General features: G+C 43.4%; 1 pseudogene; it reads left to right on the plus strand.

Annotated features, from left to right (window-relative positions):
• The first annotated feature begins 920 nt into the window (after positions 1-920).
• Positions 921-17,013, plus strand: LOC101441272 (transmembrane protein 132B-like; annotated as a pseudogene).
• The last annotated feature ends 556 nt before the right edge of the window (positions 17,014-17,569 follow it).

A 17,569-nucleotide genomic window follows, 5' to 3' on the forward strand; every position in this document is an offset into this window, starting at 1 on the left:
GCTGAGGTGAGGAACCCTGCTAGGATCCTGAGCCTGAAACTGCACCTCTAAAAGTAGTGCAACCTTGAACCATTCATGTCAGCTCATTGGGCCTCAGTTTCCTCATCTGCAAAAGGAGGCGATGGGCCCTTGCAGTTGTGTGATTCTGGGTGAGATGATTGTGGGATTCTCTGTCTTCTGCTCAGGAAGTGCTGCCTGCTCCCTCCTTCCCCTCCCAGCCTAGACACACAGAAGACATTTTCCCAGTGGCCCAGGAGAGAGGAAGTGAAATGGGGGCTTTACTTGTCTAATCCTTAACTCATGAGTGCCTGCACATTAGAGAGGGCCGAGTGCTGAGTCAGAGGCTGTGATGGATGCGACACACTCACTTCTGTGCTGCAGAATTGTTGAATGGGCCAAAAATAATTACATCCATGTTCCCATTGTATTCCATGAGCATTTTGCCTATTAGGATTTTTAATTTGGTGCAAAGGTACCTTGATTTTTCAGAAAGGGTCCTCTTCTTCATAGATTGAAATTTTTTAGTAACATATGGCCACCTTTAATGTATCTTCAAATATGGTACAAGAATAAAATATGATGCACCTGGGATTTGATTATTGGAGGGTTGAGTACACAAAAAAGTTAAGGTAAAGGAGAAAAAACACAAAAAAATGTGACAGAGGTTATGTAACTCCATTAAATTATGTTTATAGTCTTGTCAGCAATGAGTAATAAAAAATGGCTTTTCAAGAGTCTATTCATCAGTCTCTGCCACTAATTAGCACCTACAAATTGCTTCTCTATGAGTCATATTCTTCTGGTTGTCTTGGTGTCTAGTTAATCTAGGCTCTTGTGGCTCATGAACTCTCATTGTTGTGATTTTTTGTTTGGCTTCTTCCTGCTGATGCATCTCAGGACTCTCCCCTTCCCCAAAGGTTTCCAACAACTGTGATTCCGTCTTTGTGAATGGGAAGGAGATGAAGAGCAAAGTGGACACGATTGTGAACTTCACCCACCAGCACTTCACCTCCCAGTTAGAGGTCACCGTCTGGGCCTCCAGACTCCCTCTGCAGATTGAGATCTCGGACCCGGAGCTGAGCCAGATCAAGGGCTGGAGGATCCCAGTGGCCCCCAGCAGAAGGTAGGAGGCCGAGAGTAGAAGCGCTCTCGGAGAGGTCGTGTGCCTGCTGCCCCATCGAGCCAGATCTTGGTGGTGGGGAGGGGTGGGCCGGCCCTTGGGGAAGCAGTGTCCACAGGTACCAGCAGACCGGGCTTGGGGTCAGATGGACCTGACCTGGCTCCTTACTAGCACTTTAGCCTGAGAAAATGATGAGACTAAAAATAGTATTTACCCCATAGTGTAGTGGTTAGGATTAAGTAAAATAATGCCCAAGAATCACTTCCAAGCAGGATGTAGTCATCTTCATTCCTCATCTCTCCGTTATTCATTCCAATGTTATTCTCAGTTCCCTGCTTGTAAATGTCACACCACATCCATGGAGTGCAGTCTTATAGTCAAGAATGCAGGCTTTCGAGTAAGGCTGCCTGGCTTTTGACCCTGGCTTTGCCGCTCACAGTGTGTGATCTTGGACAAGTTACTTAACCTCAGTTTTCTTATCTACAAATTGGAAATAATATTACTGAATAGTTTTTCCCAAGAATTCTTAGAAGTGATACCTATTGTCATAGGTAGAATTCCAATGAGGGGCCCCAGAGAGCTCCTTCCCCTGGTGTTCAGTCAACACTAATCTGGTATGGCTGTGATGGGGTTTTTACAGGTGTGATTAAAACCCCAGGTCCTTTAAGACTTGAGACTTGAAAGTTCTCCAGGTGGGCCTGACCCAACTCTTGCACTCATTAGAAACAGAAGGTCTTCTCCAGATGGCAGCAAAAAGGGAAGTCAGAGAGATTCAAGGTGAGAGACTAACTTGATTCGCCCTTGCTGGCATTGGAGAGGGAGGAGGCCACGTGCTGTGGGATGAGGGCAGTCGTTAGGAGCTAAGCACAGGCTCTGCCTGCCCCCCAGCCAGAAGCAGAAACCTCAGGCCTACAGCCATAAGAAACTGAGTTCTGCCAACACTCTGAATGAACTTGGAAGCTGATTCTTCCCTGGCATCTCCAGGTAAGTGCACAGCCAGGCCGGCACCTTGATTTCAGCCTTTTTTTTTCCACCATGATGCCAAAGGGAAACACTCCCAGTGGTTTTTTTTTTTAAATTTTTTTCTTTATTAGAGATGTTGTGGGCTTACAGAACAATCATGAATAAATACAGGATACCCATATACCACCCTATTATTAATTCCTTGCATTGGTTTTGAACATTTGTTACAATTGACGAGAGTGCATGTTTATAATTATACTATTAACTAGAGTCCATGGTTTAGGGTTCACTGTTTGTGCAGAGTAGTTCTATGGATTCTTAAAACATTTTTATTCTGTTGCCATATATACAATCTAACATTTCCCCATTTAATCACATTCAGATAAATATTTCAGTGCTGTTAATTACATTTGCAATACTGTGCTCCCATCACCACCATCCATTACTAAAACATTTCCATCATTCCAGACAGGAACCCTGTATTTAACTTCCTATTAAGCCTTGCTTTCCCATTCCCTATCCCCACCCCATCACCTGGTAACCTATATTCTAGTTCTGACTATATAAGTTTGTTTATTCTAATTGTTTCAAATCAATGAGATTATATAGTATTTGTCATTTTGTGTCTGGCTTACTTCACTCAACATAATATCTTCAAGGTTCATCCATGTCATTGCATATATCAGGAACTCATTTCTTTCTACGGCTGAACAGTATTCCATTGTATATCTACCACATTTTATTTATCCATTCATTGGATGATAGACACTTGGTTCGCTTCCATCTTTTGGTAATTGTGAATAATGCTGCTGTAAAGATCAGTGTGCAAATATCTGTTTGAGTCTCTGCATTCAATTCTTTTGGGTATATACCTAGTAGTGGGATTGCCAGATCATATGGTAGTTCTATACTTAGCTTTCTGAGGAACTGCCAAACTGTTTTCCACAATTGTTCCACCATTGTACATTGCCACCAGCAAAGAATGAGTGTTCCTATTTCTCTGCATCCTCTCTAACACTTGAAATTTTCAATTAAAAAAAAAATAGCCATTCTAATGGGTGTAAAATAGTATCTCATTGTGGTTTTGATTTGTATTTCCCTGGTGGTTAATGATGTTGAGCATCTTTTCATGCATTTTCTAGCCATTTGTAAATCCTCTTTGGAGAAATGTCTATTCAAGTTGTTTTGTCCATATTTTAACTGGGTTGGTTGTCTTTTTGTTGTTAAGTTGAATGATTTCTTTATATATTCTGGATATTAAACCTTTATCAGATATGTGGTTTCCAAATATTTTCTCCCATTGTGTAGTTTGTCGTTTTGCTTTCAGGATAAAATCCTTTGATGCACAAAAAATTATTTTGACGAGGTCTCATTTATCTATATTTTCTTTGCTGTCTGTGCCCTAGGTATGAAGCCTAAGAAACCATTGCCTAATGCAAGGTTTTGAACATGTTTACCTCCTTTTCTTCTAGGGGTATGATAGTTCTAGCTCTTATATTTATGTTTTTGAACTATTTTTGCATGGATTTTTGCATAAAGTGTGATTTCTGCCTTTTGAGACCCTATGCAGAGATCTCAACTGAGCCTCTCTGGACCCCTTTATTATTATGTTTTCTAAACTTTTTGATCATAGTAACATGTACAACTCAAAATTTCCCATTTTTAGCCACATTCAAGTGGCATTTCAAGTTGTTCAGTGGTATTAATTTACATTCACAATATTGTGCTGAAATCATCACAGTTACTGCCCAGCTTTCTGACCTATAGAACTGTTCTAAGCCAGTACATGTGTGGTAATTTTTTAAATGTTGCAAAAGAAAACTGATAGATGCGTTGTTTCCTAGTGCTGTTGTGCTGCTGTAACAAACACCTAAATGTGAGAGAGTGCCTTTGACATCAGGCTGTGGGTTAAGGCTGTAAGAACGATAGTAAAAGCCTCAAACACCTTGAACAGACAGTGATCAGAAATGCGGGTGTTAAAGATGCTGCTTTAACAGGCTGCAGAACAAAGTGAGCAGCATTTTAGAGAAATCCTAAATCGTTTCAGAGAAAGCATAAATCATTGTGAATTAGCTGTTACTAGAAACTTAGACTTTAAAAATGTTTCTGAATGAGCAAATTCATAGAGTCAGAAACTAGAATACAGAATATTAGGGGCTGAGGTGGGGATCGGGAATGGGGAGTTAATTCTTAACAGGTGCAGAGTTTCTGTTTGGGGTGACAGAAGTTTTGGTAATGTATGGTGATGATGGTAACACAATATTGTGGATGCAGTTACCATCACTGAATTATATATAAGAATGTCATTAAAAGGGTAAATTTTAAGTGGTATGTTGTTGCTAGAACATAAAAAATTTAAAAAAACAACCATAAGACTATACAATACAGTGAATCCTGATGCAAACTATGGCTAAAGATAATTCTGCAATTTTAATGCTGTTCTCTCATCAGCTGTAACAAAGGTACCACACTGATGTGGAATGTAGATGGAGCAGGTATGTGGGAACTCTATTTTATGCATGATCTTTCTGTAAACTACAGCTTTTCTTAGAAAACAGCAACAGCAACAAACAAAACCAAAACAATGCCAAGAGTTCAGAAGGAAGTGAGGAACCATGTTAGTGGAAACTGGAGGAAGGTGGACCCTTGTTGTGTTCTGACAGGATGTTTAATGAAGTTGTGTCCTGTGGTCCCGTGAAAAGAAAATGAAGTTTGAGGTTTAGCTGGGGAGATTTCCAAGCAATGTTTTGAAAGTGCATCTTGGTTTCTTGTAGCTGCTTTTAGTAAAATGCAAGAGGAGAGATAATTTTTAAAGATTCAAGGACCTGATGATGTTGGAAATTCTAAGCCTATCCACATGGCAAAAGATGTAGAAATTAAGGCATTCACTGTCAGGAAAGCACGCTCGAAAGAAAAGTCAGTGATTTGGCTGTCATATCCTTTGCTGATGCCTGAAGGTTTATAACTTTCACCTGATGAAACACAAGATCTAAAATTCTTATCATTAGAACCCAGGCAGACCCAGGTGGGTGATACTGTCTCGTAAGCCTATTATCTCCCAACCTTCTGCCTGTCCTAGGTATATAAGTCAGCCAAAGGGATGCTGATGCCAAGGACCAGAAATCTGTTGGGTTTTATAAAGGGTGTATATTTGGGGCAGAAGCTTACAGATACCAGGCCCTAAAGAGTCCAACTCAAGGTACCATAAGAGGTACTTTCTCACCAAAGTCATTTGCCATGTTTTGAGCAAGATGGCGGGCGATGTCTGCAACAGTGCAGCCTTCCCCTTCCTCTTAAGGCTCCATGGTCCCAGCTTCTTCTGATCTCACCTGTCTCGTTCCCTGGGCTTGTTTTTCTCTGGGCTCAGCTGCAGCCTTATAGGCTGTCAGGCTCATTCTCTTCCCAGGACTCTGCTGTGTATACAGAGTTGTCTCTCTTCCTTTATGTTCTTTCCCTCTGTATTTATTTCCTGGGGCTCCAGCATCAAAACTCAAACTCTCTCTTCTGCCGTGTCGTTTTCTCTGTCCATCCCCACCCAGCAATGGGGCAGGAACTCGACCATCCTATTGATGTGGCCCATTCAAAGCCTTAGTCATAATTTAATCAAGTAGAAGTGAAACCTCTGAATCTACTGCAATCTAATATGCCCAGAAGAACAGACCAGTTTATAAACACAATCCATTATCTATTTTTGGAATTCATAAACCATGCAAACTGCCACACTAGGGAAATATAGTCCTTCAGAAATTGACGAGCCTGCATGGTGCCTGGGGCTTGAAACAAAGCAGAACAGTACTACAAGGACTCTAAAAACCAAATTTTAATTAAAACCAAAAGCAACAAAATTAGGTCAGCATCTACATGCTAAACCTAAACTAGGTGACTGGTGGCTATAATGGATTTCAGTAGGCTGTTGTATCTCCTATATAATATCCAAAATGTTCAGAATACAATTAAAATGATTTTGCAAACCAAGAACTAGAATATTTGAGAAAAGAGTCAATCAATGCCAGTTCCCAGATGAACCAAATGTTGGAATGATCTAAAAGGATTTTAGGCAGAATAAAAAACATTCTTCCATGAGTATATACCAATCTCCTTGAACAAATGAAAAAATAGAAAATGCCAGCAAAGAAGTAGAATTTAAAAAAAACAACAATAGTAAATTATAGAACTGAAAAATACAGTAACCAAAATTAAAAAAATCCTACTGGATGAGCTCAAGAATAGAGGATAAAAATCAGTGAATTTGAGAACATTTCCATAGAATGTACTCAATATGAACAACAGAGAGAATATAGGCTCAAAAGAAATGAATAGATCATCAGGGATTTGTAAGACAATAGCACAAGATCTAAAATTCTGTTATTAGAACCCCAGAAGGAGAGGAGAAAGAGTGTAGGACTGAAAATGTATTTGAAGGAATAATGGATGGAAACTCTCCAAGTATGGAAAAGGCATAAACCTACATATTCAAGAAGCTGAGGGAATGCCACAAAGGATAAACCCAAAGAAATCCATGTCAAGACACATCATAATTAAATTTCTGAAAATTAAAATGAAAATAATCTTTAAGGCATTCATAGAAATGATGCATTACCAATAGGGATTTGAATGAAGCAAACTTCTCACTTGAAACCATGTAACCAAGTTACATAACATTTTTCAAGTACTGAAAGAAAACTATCAATGGTGAATTCTGTGTCTGGCTAAAGTATCCTTCTGAAATGAAGGGAAAATAGAGACATTCTCAGAATAAAAACAAAACAAAACAAAACACTAAGAGAACTTGTTTCTGAGAGACCCACCCTTAAGAAATTCTCTAAAAAAATTCACTAAAAAAAAATGATAGAATGAGAAGGTTTGGACATTAAAAAAGGAAAGGATAATAAAAGCTGGGTGAAAATAGTAGTAAACATGATAAATTATCACAAATTTCTTAAGTATTTGATAGTTGAAGCAAAAATGGTAACACCAGCTGATATGACACTTAGTTGTACAGAAGAGATACTTGAAACAATTACGTTTTATAAATGGGGATGATGAAAAGACTTAAATGGAAGTAAGGTATGTGTACTTCACTCTTAGTGGTGAGACATTGGTATCAGTAGGCTGTGCAGAATATTTAAAAAGTTGTTCAAGTAACCCACAGGAGGGCAACAAAAGACAAATAGGGACCCAACAAAGGAGCAACAGACAGAAAACAGTGAAACACCAGACTTAAGCTGTAAAATATCATGATGACTTTAAATGCGAATGGTCTCAATGTACCTATTAAAAGTCAGTGATTGAGAATGGATGATAAATAAGATACAAGTATATCCTGTCAGCAAGAAACTACCTGCAAACAAAACTTGAGTGGGTCAAAAGTAAAAGAATGGAAAGAGCTATATTGTAAAAAAAATCCTTAGAAAAAATTAACAGAGTTGCAATCATACAGATTATGTTCTCTGACCATAATGAAATCAACCAAGAATTCAGTATTAGAAAGATAACAGGTAAATCTCCAAACACTTGGAAGTTATTCAACATTTATAAATAACTCATGGTCAAAGAGAAATATTAAATGAAATAAAAATTACATAGAATTGAATTAAAATTAAAGTATATTACAAAATTTTATGCAAAGATATAAAGCACTGCTGAGAGAAATTAATTACATTGTTAGCAAAGAAGAAAGGCCTCTTTTCAGTAATCTTAGGTTCATACTTCAAGAGCAAGCACAAGGAAGGAAATAAAAGAGCAGAAATCAAAGAAAGTGAAGATATACAAACAGTATAAGAAATCAATGAAACTAAAAGCTTGTTCTTTGAAACAATCAATGAAATTGATAAACCTTTAGCAAGACTGACAAAGATAAAAACAGAAAACATGCGTCATCAATATCAGGAATGAAACATGGATTATCAATATAGAGCCAGCAGCCAACTAAAGGATAAGGAAATTCTAGAAGAAATGGACTATTTTCTCAAAAACCACAAACTCCCAGCACTTAACCAGGGTGCTATAGATTATCTGAACAGTCCTATAACCATTAAAGAAATTGATTCCATAATTAAGAAGTTCCCAAGAAACAACTCCCCGGGGCCCAAGTTATTTCAGTGGAGAATTTTACCAGACATTTAAAGTAGAATTAATGCTAATTTTGCAGTCTCTTCCAAAAATTAGAAGAGGAAATAATTCCAAACACATTTTAAGAAATGACTATTATCCTGATAGCAAAACCAAACAAACATGGTCTTCTTCCCCAAAGAAAACCACAAACTAGTATCTCTCATGAAATCAGATACACAAACTCCCCCCAAAAATTAGGAAATTGAATCCTGTAATGTATTAAAAGAAGTATGCAGCATGACCAAGTAGGATTTATTCACAAGACTAGTTCATCATTTGAAAATCAATGTAATCCACATTATCAAAAGGCTAAAGAAGAAAATTATATCAGTTGATGTAGAGAAATCACTTGAAAGAACTCAACACCTTTCCATGAAATAAACACTTCAGTCAATTAGTAATAGGGGGAGTTTCTTTAACTTGATAAAGAATATGTACAAAAACCTACAGTTCACACCATACTTAATGGTGAAAGACTGAATCCTTTCCCTCTAAGATTAGGATCAAGGCAAAGATGTGTCCACTCTCACACTTATTCAGGGTAGTTCTGGAAGTTGCAGCCAGCACATTCAAGCAAGAACAGGTCATAAAAGGCATACAGACTATAAAAGAAGAAATAAAACTGTCTCTCTTTGTAGATGATATGATTGTGTAGAAAATCTACCAAAAATATCTGGTAGAACAAATAAGTTAGTTCAGCAAAGCAACAAGATATAAGAAAAACATAGAAAAATTAATGACCTTTCTATATAGTAACATTGAACATGTGAGAACCTAAATTAAAAACACAATACCATTTGCAATTACACCAAAGAAAATGAAATATATAGTAATGTAACACAACATACAGGATCTGTATGTTGAAAATTGCAATCTAAAGAGATCTAAATGTACGTCAAGGTATACCATGTTCACATTTATACTAAAATCAGCCAAAAGGACCACAAACTTAAATGTAAAACACAAAACAATAAAACTTTTAGAAATAAATGTAGGAGAAAATCTTCAGATATAGGGCTAGGTAAAGAGTTCTTAGATTTGATACCATAAGCTTGAATCATGAGAGGGAAAATGATAAATTGGACCTCATCAAAACTGTAAACGTTTCCTCTGAGAAAGACTATGTTAATAGGAGGAAAAAATAGTTTGTACACTGGGAGGAAATGTTTGGAAACCATATATACTACAAGGGACTGCATATAGAATATTAAAAGAACTTGTACAGTTCAACAGTAAACAATTCAACAGTGTGCACAAGACATGGACAGACATTTTACTGAAGATGATATGCAGAGCACAAATAAGCACATGAATAGGTGTTCAACATCAGTAGACATTAGGGAAATACAAATTAAAACTGCAATAAGATACCACGACACACCTATCAGAATGACTGAAATGAAAAATAGTGGTGTTTCCAAATGAGGTAAGGCTATGGAGAAACTGGGTCACTCATCCGTGCTGTGGGGAGTGTAAAATCGCACAGCCTTCTGAAAACAGTTCGGCAGTTTTCTTTTCAAACTATACATTCCCTTACCATACATTACCTCAAATATAGTCTTTCGCATTTATCCCAGAGAAATGAAAACTTACGTTCACTCAAAAACTTGTGTACAAACGTTCATGGCAGCTCTATCTGTAATATCCCACACTGGAATCAACCCACATGTCCTTCAGTGGATGGATGAGTGAGGAACTGTGGAAAGCTAAATGATGGGATACGACTCAGCAGTGAAACGAGTGAACTATTAAGGGAACTATCTAGGATGGAGCTCCAGGGAATTATGCTGAGGGAAAAATGTTAGCTTCAAAAGGTGACATCCCATATAATTCCATTTACTCTGACATTCTGCAGAGACCAAAATTACAGAAATGGAAAACAGACAAGCGATTGCCCTGGGCTAACAGTGGGGAATGACGATATGAAGGGGCAGGATGAGGGAGTGGTGGAGAGAAATGGAACAGATCTGCATCTTGATTATGGTGGTGGTTACATGGGATAAAACTGCAAAGAGCCACACAGCAATTGGTCAGTGGTCCCCAGAACTTTCAGGGTGGTGGGATGACGTGCTGTAGAGAGTGGGTGTAAGGAGTCAGATGGAGCGGACCCAAATCTGCAGTTTCCCGTGAGGAGGCTGCACACCTCACCACGCTGAGCCTGGTTTTCTCCGTGTGAACACAGGACCATATTTCATGGCTAATGTGAAACGAAGGGGGTCAGCTATAAAGTGGGAGACAACAAGCAGGGGGTGCAGACGGCCTGGCTGGGCCCTGCCTGAGCAGGCGACTCCTGCTGACTTCAGCGGAGGCACCCCAGGGGTGGCCTCCTCGTCCGCCCCCTCGGGGCTCTTGTGGAGGTCAGATGCCTCATGTCACGCATGTGGTGAGCCCCCAGGATTCCAGAGCCTTGGGCCTGGGCCTTCACACGGAGACGTCAGTCATGCCCCTCCTTCCCTGACACAGCTCCCCACCCTGGAGGGTCACGGGGAGGCGGCAGTCCCCCGCCAGGCCCGGTCAGGACAGCACGCAGGGCGGGGCTGTTTTGGGAGGAGGCAGATGGGATGTCAGGGGGGTGTGGATAGCAGGCCTCAGGGGAGGGCCTCGGCTGGGTGGGCCAGGCTGGTGTGCTCAGGGGGGAAGGAGAAGCGGGCGGGGCAGTGGAGGCGCCCTGCTCATCCCAGGCAGCCTGCCTCGCAGCAGCTTCGCGCCTCCAGCAGGGATTTCAGGGGAGAGCAGGGAGGTGGGAGGGGAGAGGTGCCCTGCCGCCTTCAGGACCGTGAGCTCCGAGGGGCCTTCTCTGCCAGATGTGGAGCGCCCCAGCCCAGGAGGAGGCTGGACCTGAAAGCGGCCCAGCTGGGATTCAAGGGCCGGCTTTGAGGGAATTCCCAGGGGCCCTTCCCCGCTGCCCTCACGCCTGGGCCTGTTGGATCCTCAGGCAAGTGGTTATTTTCATTCGTGAGGTGAGGGGTGGGGTGCCTGAGTGGAGGCCACGCAGGGAGGCGTGTGTGCCAGGGGGCCCTGAGCCTCCGCAGAGCTGCAGCACCTACTCTCCAGTTCGTTGACTTACCCAGGTCAGCTGACAGGGAGGTGAGGATGGTCAACCACCGCACCAGGGAACGGAGAGCGTCTACAGCTGCAAGCAGGAGAATCCCATCATCAGCCGTGGGATCTGAGCCCCCTCTCGACTTAGAGGTGGAGGGGACATCACCACCCCAGGGTGCTCAGGATGGAGGAATGAAATAAGGATTAGAGTGGACTTGCTGGTATTCTACTATAGAACTACTGTGACTCTAGCAATGGAAGAAATTGTAGCATTGATGTGGAGACAGTGGTCACGGGAGTTCCTGAGGGCCAGGAGAGGGAAAAAGTTGTGATATGGGGGCATTTTCAGGACTTGGAGGTGTCCTCCATGATGTTGCAGGGACAGATGCTGGACAGAATATATCCTGCTGTAACCCACTGAATGGACTGGGGGAGAGTGTCAACTCCAACGTAAACTATAATCCATGCTATGTAGCCGTGCTCCAAAATGTACTCATCAAATGCAGTGGATGTACCACACTAATGAAAGAAGTTGCTGAAATAAGGGGGTAGGGTGGGGAGTGGGTTGTATGGGAACCTCTTATATTTTTTAATGTAACATTTTGTGTGATATATGTATCTTTTAAAAAAAAATGGAAAGAAAAAAAAAAGGCCAGCAGACAGTCCTCCAGGCAGAGTCACCCTCCCCTCAGGCCCAAGGTTCTGCCTCTGTCACCCGCAGGGAATTATTTTAGAATGACAAACCTGCAGGACCCAGAGGGCAAGGGCAGGGCCTCTGCCTGCCGGTGCTGGCCCTCCTGCCTTCCTGGCCCGGGTCCTCTGCAGGCCTGCTCCCGGCTCCCATGGCCCAGGCTGCTAGCAGCCCCCGAGGCGCACAGCGATCCCCAAGAGGAACTTCGGACAGACGGGCGGTGAAACCACGGGCCAGCAGGTCGGGCAGGCACAAGGGCCGTTTCATTGCTTTCCGTGTGTCGCGTGAAGCTGAAAAATGAGGGTGTGAAACTGGGCAGTGGCAGGGCTGATTCTTTTTGGCGCGTTTGCTTCCAGGCCCACCCGGGAAAGCGAGGACGAGGACGACGAGGAGAAGAGAGGGAGAGGCTGCTCCCTGCAGTACCAGCACGCCACAGTCCGTGTCCTGACCCAGTTCGTGGCCGAGTCGCCCGAGTTAGGGCAGCTCACCTACATGCTGGGGCCCGACTGGCAGCTGGACATCACCAGCCTCGTGACCGAGTTCATGAAAGTGGAGGAGCCGAGAATTGCTAAGCTGGAGGATGGCCGGACCCTGGTGGGGCGAGAGCCGGGGATAACCACGGTGCAGGTACAGCCGGGCCCCTCCTGCTGCTGCTGCCCCTGGTGCCAGGCGGCACGAGGGCACCTGCAAGGATGCTGTTGTGCGGGCGGTGTGCATGTGGGTGTGCCAGGTGCATGCGTGCAACCGGCATGTGTGCGAGGGGATCAGGAGAGGAGCAGGAGGAGCAGCAGTGCTCATTGAGGCTGATAATCTAAGCTCAAAATGATTTTTGCATTTTAGGGAGAATTGAGATATCTAATTTCTTTTACCAGTGAAAATGAAATTAAACACACATTGTAAGCAATTGTTTCCCCCATATGATACTCTACTTTCTTCATATCACAAATGGAAGGCTGTGGAACCTATGAGACCTAGTTTTTTTCTATCCTTGAAGTTTAACCATTTAGCTGTTATACTTTGAACAGTGGATAAAAAAGTTTAAAAACAATGTATTTGCACTAAATATAAAAACATCCATAGTTAAGTGCTTTCTATTTCATAATTATAGTAAAACTATTTTTTCTAGCCAATTTTGACAGGATAATTATGCAGAAATGTCGCAACATAATCTTTTCCTCCAAATTAAAAATATTCCTGTTCACGTTAATTAAGTCACATTTTGAATTTTGCAAATAAGTTCATTTTTGACAAAGCTGGATGATAAGTTTTTTTTTTAAGATTTATTTTGTATATATTTGTCTCCCCTCCCCAGTTGTCTGTTCTCTGTGTCCATTTGCTTTGTGTTCTTTTGTGTCCACTTGTATTCTTGTCAGTGGCACCGGGAATCAGTGTCTCTTTTTCGTTCCATCATCTTGCTACGTCAGCTCTCCTTGTGTGTGCTGCCATTCTTGGGCAGGCTGCACTTTCTTTTGCGCTGGGCAGCTCTCCTTATGGGACACACCCCTTGCATGTGGGGCTCCCCTACACGGGGGACACCCCTGTGTGGCACAGCACTCCTTGCATGCATCAGCATTGTGCATGGGCCAGCTCCACACAGGTCAAGGAGGCCTGGGGTTTGAACTGCGGACCTCCCATGTGGTAGGTGGATGCCCTATCTGTTGGGCCAAATCCGCTTCCCCATAAGTGTTTTATTATGTATTAATTTTCTATTGCTGTGTCACAAGTTACCACGAACTTAGCACTTTAAAAGAGTACCTGTCATTAGCCCAGAGTTCCACACGTCAGGAAGAAGGCTGAGTGAGCTCCATGGCACCTCCGCTCAGGGTCTCCCAGGGCTGGAATAGAGGTGGCAGTTGGGCAGATTTGCAAGCGGGGGCTTCGAAGAAGAGCTATCCAGACTATTCTCCAGTTTAGGTTGTGAGCAGAATTCAGTTCCTCATGGGAGGGCCCTGTTTCCTTTCAGGATGTCAGCCAAGGACCATTCTCTGTTCCCAGGGGCTCCTGCACCCTGGCTCATCTGCCCCCATCATCAGCCATGGTGTCCAGACTCTGTCCCATGCTTTGAACCTGCCTGACTGCCCCATCTGCCATCAGCCAGGGAGGGGGCTCTGCTTCTAAGGGCTCACATGATTACATTGGACCCATACCTTAAGATCACCTGTGCCTTTTAACAGAACGTAATCACAGGAGTAATCTCTCTAGGCACAGGCTCCAAGACCAGGGCAGGTCGCCCTTGGGGGCCGTTCTAGAAATTCTACCTAGCACGTGCTTTTCTCCAGGTTTCAGTCACCACTGGTTGCAAATTAGATGGTTAATTAGGAGGGCCGGCTCTTCAGGACATCACGGGTCCCTTCCTGCCTTGTTTAACTGGTTTCCCCATTGACGTCACCACGGCCCACGCAGTCATCGTTATATTTCCGTGACGACCACACAGCTGCCCGTCAGAAGGCATGTGAGCAGGGGAAGATGGCTGAGCCTGTTTCAGGTTTACCACATTTCTGTTACTTTCAAAGTATAAGTATTTATTGGGCAAATGTTACTCTTTGAGTGCCCAGTACCCACATGGGCATTTAACTTTTACCAGAGAATATACTACTGCTATTATCACATGAAACAAGGAAAAGACAAGACCAGGGTGGACTTGGTAAAACTCCTTCTTCAGTGGGTAGATGTAACTCAACAATAGCATAGCACATGCCTAAGCCATTCCCGTGAGCACGTTCACTGAGCAGAGAGCTGGGAGAACACACTGAGGGAGATGTCAGTTAAGGAGTTTAAAGTGGCTGCAGGGAGAGGACACACGAGCTTTCCCGCTTGCTTTCGAAGGTTCTCTCGCCTCTCTCTGACTCCATCCTGGCTGAGAAGACAGTGGTTGTCCTGGATGACCGTGTCACCATCACAGACCTGGGCATGCAGCTCGTGGCTGGCTTGTCTCTTTCCCTGCAGCCACACAGAGCAGACAGAAGAGCCATCGTCTCCACAGCAACTGCGCAGGATATTCTTCAAGCCCCCCAGCAGGTGAGCGGCCAGGGGCCCTGTGTCCCTGGTCAGTGGAAATGACATTCTCTCCCTTACCACACCCTGCAGAGAGGATCCCTGCAGTACTTGCAGCGAGGACTGGTGATTCCTGAAGCTTCTTCCCGCTTCTTATCCATTGTGTCTTGTTTCTGAGAAAAGAACTCGGTGGCTTGGATGCATTTCCTTGTTTTACACCTTTGCACATGAACCACCTGCCATATGCCATTTGCTTTCCAGTGGGCTTCCCTGTGCTAGGTGTGGGCTGCTGCTAGACTGTGCACAAGGGATCTCGTGTTTTCACTTTCCCCAAAGCAGGTGTTTTCTGGTACTTGGAAACTGTTCGAGCTGCCCAAACAAGCATGGCTAATAGGCACCAAATTGCTATTGTTTACTGAAATTATTGTCAACTCTAAATTTCTCCTCCATCTTTAAACTTTCAGCGAGTCACTTATAAAGATGCCAGGGATGCCATGTCTTTCAAGCAGTTCAGTCTCATAGTGCTGCTTTCCACAGGTACTCCAGCCAGTGCATTGGCTTCCTAGTAGAGAATGTTCAGTGCGATGCTGTCCTAAACAGTAGCCTGAGTAGTTGTACCTGAAATTGATTCAGATAAATTGCCTGATCTTTCAAATGTTTTTGGAAAGGTCAAAGTCAAATTCTGTTGTATGGCATGCAATAAATTAATAGACATTGTACTGTATTCATTGAAGTATATTTTTTATTCCTTATATACCAGTGGGGCTAAAGTACATTATTGATGCCAATTCAAGGCAGGCCAAATTTGTTCAAGATTATAAAACATAGTTTATTTTTCTCAGTTTGTAAATTTAAAGAATAATGTATGGGAAGTCATATTTTTGTTTGCAAACATGAAGGAACCTGATTATAACATAATGCTTTGGTTTCATTTTTCTTAGGAAGCAATAGTCAGTTCTTGGATCTTGTTCAGTGATGGTTCAGCAACACCTTTAGACATTTATGATCCCAAGGATTTTTCAATCACTGTCTCGTCATTGGATGAAATGGTGGTGTCTGTCCAGCCAAACCTTCAGTCCAAATGGCCGATCGTGGTTGCAGAGGGGGAAGGGCAAGGGCCCTTGATTAAGTTAGAACTTATGATCAGTGAACCTTGTCAGAAGACCAAGAGGAAGAGTGTTCTTGCTGTGGTAAAGGACATGTCAAGGTCAAATTTGAACCAAGTGTGGGTGAGCACCAAGGAGGCACCAACGACATCGAGGGCACAGATTGGGAGTATAAAGGCCATCTCAGTAACTCCATAGAGTGAGAAGGAAACCAGGAGAGGGCAGTTCAGGAGTGGTTCCAACATGGCGCATCTGTTGGCCAAGGGGAAGGTGCCAACAAAAGCACAACGCCGCGGTCTCCCATGGAGGGAAAGAAGAAGAAGCTACTCAAGAGCGGTGGTCCAGATGCCTTCACAAGCTTCCCCACGCGCGGGAAGTTACCCGAGCCCAACAGTCCTGGTGACCTGACGGTGACCTCCAGGGGGCTAACTGACCTGGAGATCGGCATGTACGCCCTGCTCTGCATCTTCTGCCTGGCCATTCTCGTCTTCTTGATCAACTGCGTGGCGTTTGCTTGGAAGTACAGACACAAAAGGTTTGCCGTGAGCGAGCAGGGCAACATCCCCCACTCCCACGACTGGGTCTGGCTGGGGAACGAGGTGGAGCTTCTGGAGAACCCCGTTGACATCACGCTCCCGTCGGAGGAGTGCACGACCATGATAGACAGGGGGCTGCAGCTCGGGGAGAGGAACTTCCTTCTCAACGGCAGCTCCCAGAAGACTTTCCACAGCCAGCTCCTCAGACCTCCTGACTATGTCTACGAGAAGGAAATGAAGACTGACCCAATAAACCCTTCAGGCCCCAAGAGGAAGAGAGTCAAGTTTACTTCCTACACCACCATTCTCCCGGAGGACGGCGGCCCGTACACCAACTCCATCCTGTTCGACAGCGATGACAGCATTAAGTGGGTCTGCCAGGACATGGGGCTGGGGGACGCCCAGGACTTCAGAGACTACATGGAAAGGCTGCAGGAGCAGATGTGAGTGACTTTCTTATGTTCGTATTCACCTTTATGCCTTCTGTTTTTTGAATGGTGGAGCGGTGAGTCTGATGAGCAATAGGGGATGATTTGACACAGCTTCGTTGGTGGAGGGCTGGTGGGATCCTCTCTAAGCAAGTAGCAGAGGCCTGCAGGGTGAAAGCAGCTGGGCTTAGTTGGGGAAATGCTTCTAACACAGCCACATGTAGGGACTGGAGAAATCCTAAGACAACAGTTTTATATACTGCCTGGTACTAGCTCAGTGCGAATGTAATAAACCTGACCCCACCGACATTGTTAGTCATCTAGTGACAAAAAGCCATTTGGAATTAGGAAAGATTTGGGTGTTGATTTTTCTATTCTAGACCTTTTAAAGCACAGCGGACATTTCTTGCCCTTGGCCTGAGATTAGACGTATGTGAAAGATAACTGAATGTGGCTCTCCTTGTTTGTTACGAGCACGGCTCATTATTTTTATATACATTTGCACCTGCACTTGGTTCCTTTGACCTCTGGAATTCTTTTTTGAAACATGAAGAGAAGAGATTTCCGTCTTTTCT

Source organism: Dasypus novemcinctus, unplaced genomic scaffold, assembly GCF_030445035.2.
Source record: "Dasypus novemcinctus isolate mDasNov1 unplaced genomic scaffold, mDasNov1.1.hap2 scaffold_503, whole genome shotgun sequence".
NCBI lineage: Eukaryota > Metazoa > Chordata > Mammalia > Cingulata > Dasypodidae > Dasypus > Dasypus novemcinctus.